Source organism: Rhinolophus sinicus, linkage group LG09 (assembly GCF_036562045.2).
Source record: "Rhinolophus sinicus isolate RSC01 linkage group LG09, ASM3656204v1, whole genome shotgun sequence".
Classification (NCBI taxonomy): Eukaryota; Metazoa; Chordata; class Mammalia; order Chiroptera; family Rhinolophidae; genus Rhinolophus; species Rhinolophus sinicus.
In genome coordinates, this window is record NC_133758.1 from 80,007,729 (window position 1) to 80,013,189 (window position 5,461).

The window sequence follows — 5,461 nt, forward strand, 5'->3', positions numbered from 1 at the left end:
AAGATTAAGTGATTTATTTATTTAGAAGGCTTATACGGCACCTGAAACACCCTAAATACTCAACAACTGCTATATATTAATAATAATACTCCCTTCTCAATCTATTTTTGCCTTTCCTTGACATTCTTCAGCCTTTATGGATATACTACATGTATTTATTCTCTGTTACACTCAATAGAGTAATAGAGAGGGGGAAAGCCAGTACTTAAACAATAAATAAAACAAACAAATATAATACTATTTCACACCTTCATTGCCACTTCCACCAGCATCTGTCACCACGAATATTGCAATAACATGAAAACTGGTCTCTCTGCTTCTATCTTTACCCGCCTTTAACAGTCTCTCTCCACCCTCCCTTCCCCAGGGTCTATTGTTAAGAGTAAGTCAAGTCAAATTCTTTCACTATCCAACTGCTTCCTCCTCCACTCAGAGTAAAATGCAAAGTTTTTCCCAAGTCCCTACGTGATCTAGCCCCCTCTGACCTCATCTCCTATTCCTCTTTTATCATTAATTCTGTTCCAGTCTCATCAGCCTTCTGTTCCTTGAAAACCCAAGCATGTTCCCAGCTTAGGGCATTTGCACTTACCATCTCCTCTGCCTGAAACTCTCATCCCTTAAGTTAGTTGTATAGTATCACTCCTTTTCTCGATTTTTTCAGGTCTTTGCTCAAATGTCACGTTATTTTGCTAGAACCACCAGAAACAGTAAATGCTCAATAAATGTATTAAGTGAATGAATGAACAGGTTGACTCAGGAAAGTGTGGTCTAAGTGTTACCAGAGAGCAGGCCCTTCTTGGCACGGTGTGCAGGTTCTTGGCATCTCGAGCAAAGAATTGTACGAGACACAGAAATATAGTGGTGAAAGAGCAGTGTATTCGAAGCGAAAATACACTCCAGAGAGATAGGAGCGGGCCTGAACAGCAGAGTGGCTCAAAAGGTGCTGACTGGTGAGGACTTGGAGTTTTTGTTTCCTTCTCCTCTAGAAAGGGCTACTCCTGTCTAATTGTGGGACTGCTTGATTGATACCTGTGACTGATAATGGCTAATGGTTATGGTAAACAAGGGCAAGTTTGCGCGGAGAGGGGAGGTCTTTTGGGTGGTAATTTTCCGTGAACTATGTTGGACATGCAGGAATGTTACCTGACCTATGCCGGAGACCCAATTCCTGTCTCTAACTGTCTGCTTTATGTCCCTCTTGAGAGACGTGATCCACATAAGTCTCTATGGGAGTTGGGAAGTTGAGGGACAGGCGGTCTCTTCTTCTGTGTCTGCTTCCTGCTGAATGTGGGCATTGTCCTTGCATATCGGGGAATCACTGGACTCTCGCACTATCTGATCTTAGATGCAGGGAAGGGGTCTAGAGATCCACCTGGGGGACCATGTTGACCTCTGTGGTTGGAATATAGTGGAAGTCTTGGTGGGGCATCACTTATATCCCCTCGGCCCCTAGATGAGGAGACACAGATTTTAGTTAATAGAGTTAGGAGTGTTGGCCCAAGAAGCAGGATTCAAAGCCATTGACACAGGGTGACTGCATGATGAAAAATTGTTCAGCGTCATGGAGCCTGGCGTTTCCTCTGGTTTAACTAGTCATTCAGTTATTGTTCAGCTGGGAGCTACCGTGTTTCCTCGAAAGTAAGACCTAGCCAGACAATCAGCTCTAATGCGTCTTTTGGAGCAAAAATTAATATAAGATCCAGTCTTATTTTACTATAAGACTGGATATAATATAATATAATATAATATATAATATAAAAGACTGGGTCTTAATTTTTGCTCCAAAAGATGCATTAGAGCTGATGGTCGGGCTAGGTCTTATTTTCGGGGGAACACGGTAGATCTGGAAAGAGCACTGTGCTATGTACAATGACATAGTCAACAGACATTAATTACAAGCTTTAGGATAATTACCTAAAGCAGGGGGTAGGGGATTTCTATGACTCAGGTTAAAAACAATCTATTGTTTATGACCAAGAAACTGATTTGAAAAATGATTATAACCAGGGGCAACAGAGCCAAAACACTAGGGAAAAGAAAAATTAGAGTTTCCTAGTGAGAAGCCCTTTTGTTTGGTCTGTATCATACATATAAAATTATGTATAAAGTTTTTTGGTTCTAATAGAACATTGTTCTTACTTTGTATGCTGCTTAATTTATTTTAATCATTTGAATTTATATTTATTGAGTTGTTTCTCTATAAATCTGGGCTTCAGTTTAGTGTGTATTCCACAAACATTTACTAAGTGCCTGCCATGTGCTAAACATTGCGCTAAATTATAGTGGTAGATGATTTAAACATTATATTCTGTCTTCAGGGAGATTGTAGATTACTTTATTTATAAAAGTTTTATTGTCCCAGGTAGACTGAGATTGTGATTTACTTGTTTATTTGTTTGTGTAACAGTTAGTACAGTACTTTTCTAGTGGTAGGAATTCTATAAATACTATTGTCAGGCTAGTTGCCTTATTCTCTTTGGACCTGTTTGTCACCTGAAATAACATTAACCTTTTCTGAAACACACCTTTCTACCCTACCTCAAGCAAAAGTAATATGCAAAGATCTATCAAACAACTTAATCTTAAATGTAAAAAGTATTTGTCATATAAGTACGATAAACAGTGAGTTTCTCCCAGTGAATGGAAATATTATATATTAGATGTGGAAGGCCAACTAGTATTTTAGCTACTCTCATTAGTTCTCTTTATTATGTAGCCTATTAAACAATGCACAAATTAATCTTAATTCAAATTTCTTCCTTTTTGATTCTGTAAATGTGTTGTTAATAAATGTTTATATTTCTTTAATGTGGGATTTTCAGATTTTAAGTTCTGCCATCAATAGAAAATCCATTACATGTGTTTCTGTCAATCGACAAGCATCCACTAAAAATGTGTTATAAAAAACATGCAAGTTCTCTTGTTCTATGTTTAGATGAATAGTCATATCCTAACTCCTCAACCCTTCATTATTTTCTCAAGCCCCTCTTTCAAATTGTCTATTATGCTTTTCATCTATTTTCCCTTCTTCTCCTAAGAAGGAATATTTAATTCTTCTGGAGGTTCTTCCCATGCCTCCTTTGTTATAAATCCTGTGTGTTTCTTTCCCTGATTTCTTCAATAGGTCATTGCCCCTATTTCTCCCAGTTCTTCTATTTAGCCAATCTAAGTCTGAATTAAAGAAGGAATGCACACTCACGTTGATAAGCTCAATTGAGCTGAGTCAGATAAGGAATACACCTGAAATTTCCAGTCCAAAGAGCAAGACAAATGACTCAGTTGTGGCAACAATACAGGACCCACACATTTGGGTGTAGTTGATTTTAATGTATAAAGGACATGTGACTGTCTTAATGACAAGGGACATTGAATGACTGTACCTAAACTCACATTGGATTACATCAGATTGCTTCTATGCACATGTACACTTAAAAAAAACAAAAGACCGGACTTGCAACCTAACTGGAGTCATCTTGAAAGTGGTTATGTCTCTTGACATCATTTAGGCAATGCTGCAACATTGAAATGGTAATCAGATAATAAATCGACTTAATTTAAAATTAAATGACTTAGCCTTGTGTCAAATCAATGCCAAATAGAGGCCTAATTTTACTCCTCTGTGAATCTTTTTGTCTACACTAGTCAGATGTGATTTCTACCCCTCCCTGATTCTACTGCTCATTAGCTATACCTCTCATTTGTTGTTTATTATTAATGTTTTACATGATGAAGAATTTCTTTTTATATTTTAACAGTACAGCAACTTACAAAATATAAAGATTCAATAAATGCTTGTTGAAAATGTTAAGTATCAAGAGTCTGATATCAGAGACAACTTTATAGAAGTTAGGCTAGTAGGTCAGCTGCCTAAACTATCATTAGGGTGCTTTGAAAGCTCTCTAATGTCTCTTAGCCTTAAAACTCCACTAGAAAATCACCACTAAGAGTAAGTCACTCTCCTCTGTTAAAATAAATCTACCATAATAGCACAGATTTTCAAAATGAATTACAGAATTAATGGGCGAGAGGACAAAGGAGTAAGATCAAGGGGAAGATGAGGACGAAGTGGGGCTCAGGAGGATTTGAAGTTGAATTTCACTTAGTTGAGTGGCTTTGGATGGGTTACTCAGCTTCTCAAAACCTTGATTACTGCACCATTAAAATGGACACAATAACGGAATCCACCTAGAGTTTTTGTAAGAAGCAAATCTGGTAAGACTTGAAAAGTGTTTGGTATTGAATACATAGTATTTGTATCCAAATATCCTAACAAAGATGATCAATGGAATACCAAGACAGGAATAAAAATTAAGAACTTAGGAGTAAAAGTGTAATGACTAGTTGTGGGGACAAAGGCTCTTGGCCTCACGTGGAAAGGTGCTGACTCAGGTAGTAGACGGCCTTGGGCTATGGCTAGTTGGCCGTCAGCCGTAGCCAGTTAGCCATTGGCTACTGATATAACTGCCACGGCCACACTGGGGAGTGGGAGTCGGTCAGTTGGCAGAAAAGCAGACAGCAGGTCGCATGTTGGGTGACTCCAGCCTCCAGTGAGACTATAATGGTATGACTCCCCTACCTATGGCTCCATGGGTGTTCCTTTTTGGCCTAGCCGCATCCTGCGTTTTTATGTGGGGAGCGGGAACTGAGACCCCACGGGCCGCACCACATGATACTTGTGTTAAAGAAAAAAAAGGCCCCAAATAGCATCACTCACGCTAAAAGCCCATGATGATACCAAACCTAGATTTAAAAGAAAAAAGCCAAGTTTATTTGTTCATTTCTTGCATTTGATGTGTTCCTCGATGACATCCTTGACCTGAGACTCTTTGCAATAGCTTTTAACCAACACACAAATGCAACCAACCACTTTATGTGGTTTCCCTCTGTCGATTTTACAGAGGCCTACCCATTCGGCTAGTTTCTTGTTGTCATCAGCCTTAATTAGTTTGATTTGGTGTTCAGCACAGAGGGTCTCCACCAACTTGACTGCACATAGGCTCATCGTAGTTGGATGCGAGCACACAAAGATGGCCTTGGCTCTTGTCTGAGGCTTTGGCAGCTTCACGAATTCCATGTACCGGGCCATCATAGATGAGCACTGTCTTCAGCGCCTCTTGTAAAGCAGTATTAACGTCCATTACACCTCCAGCAGCAATGCCTTCCTCAGCCAAGGGTGTTGGGTTTCAGGTGGAGCCAAATTGAAACTGGAGGCCAAAAGAGACCCGGACTAATGCTGCCTGTACCGCTCAGCCAATAGATAGACACCGGAGTTGGGTCATGGAATAAGCGTTTATTATCTGAGTACTGGTGGTCTGAGAAGGCAGCGGGTTAACACCTCCAAAAATTGCCTTAACAGTCTCAGACTGGCTTGGGGTTTTTAAGGGAAAATCTGGGCATTCCTCCAGAGGCTATGTAACAATTCCCAGGATCTGCATGGAGTCTTCCCTGTGTCCACGTGATT

At 39.7% G+C, this 5,461-nt stretch overlaps 1 pseudogene; it reads right to left on the minus strand.

Moving 5' to 3' along the window:
- Positions 1 to 4,774: 4,774 nt before the first annotated feature.
- LOC109457096 (small ribosomal subunit protein eS12) lies at positions 4,775 to 5,183 on the minus strand (annotated as a pseudogene).
- Positions 5,184 to 5,461: the final 278 nt, after the last annotated feature.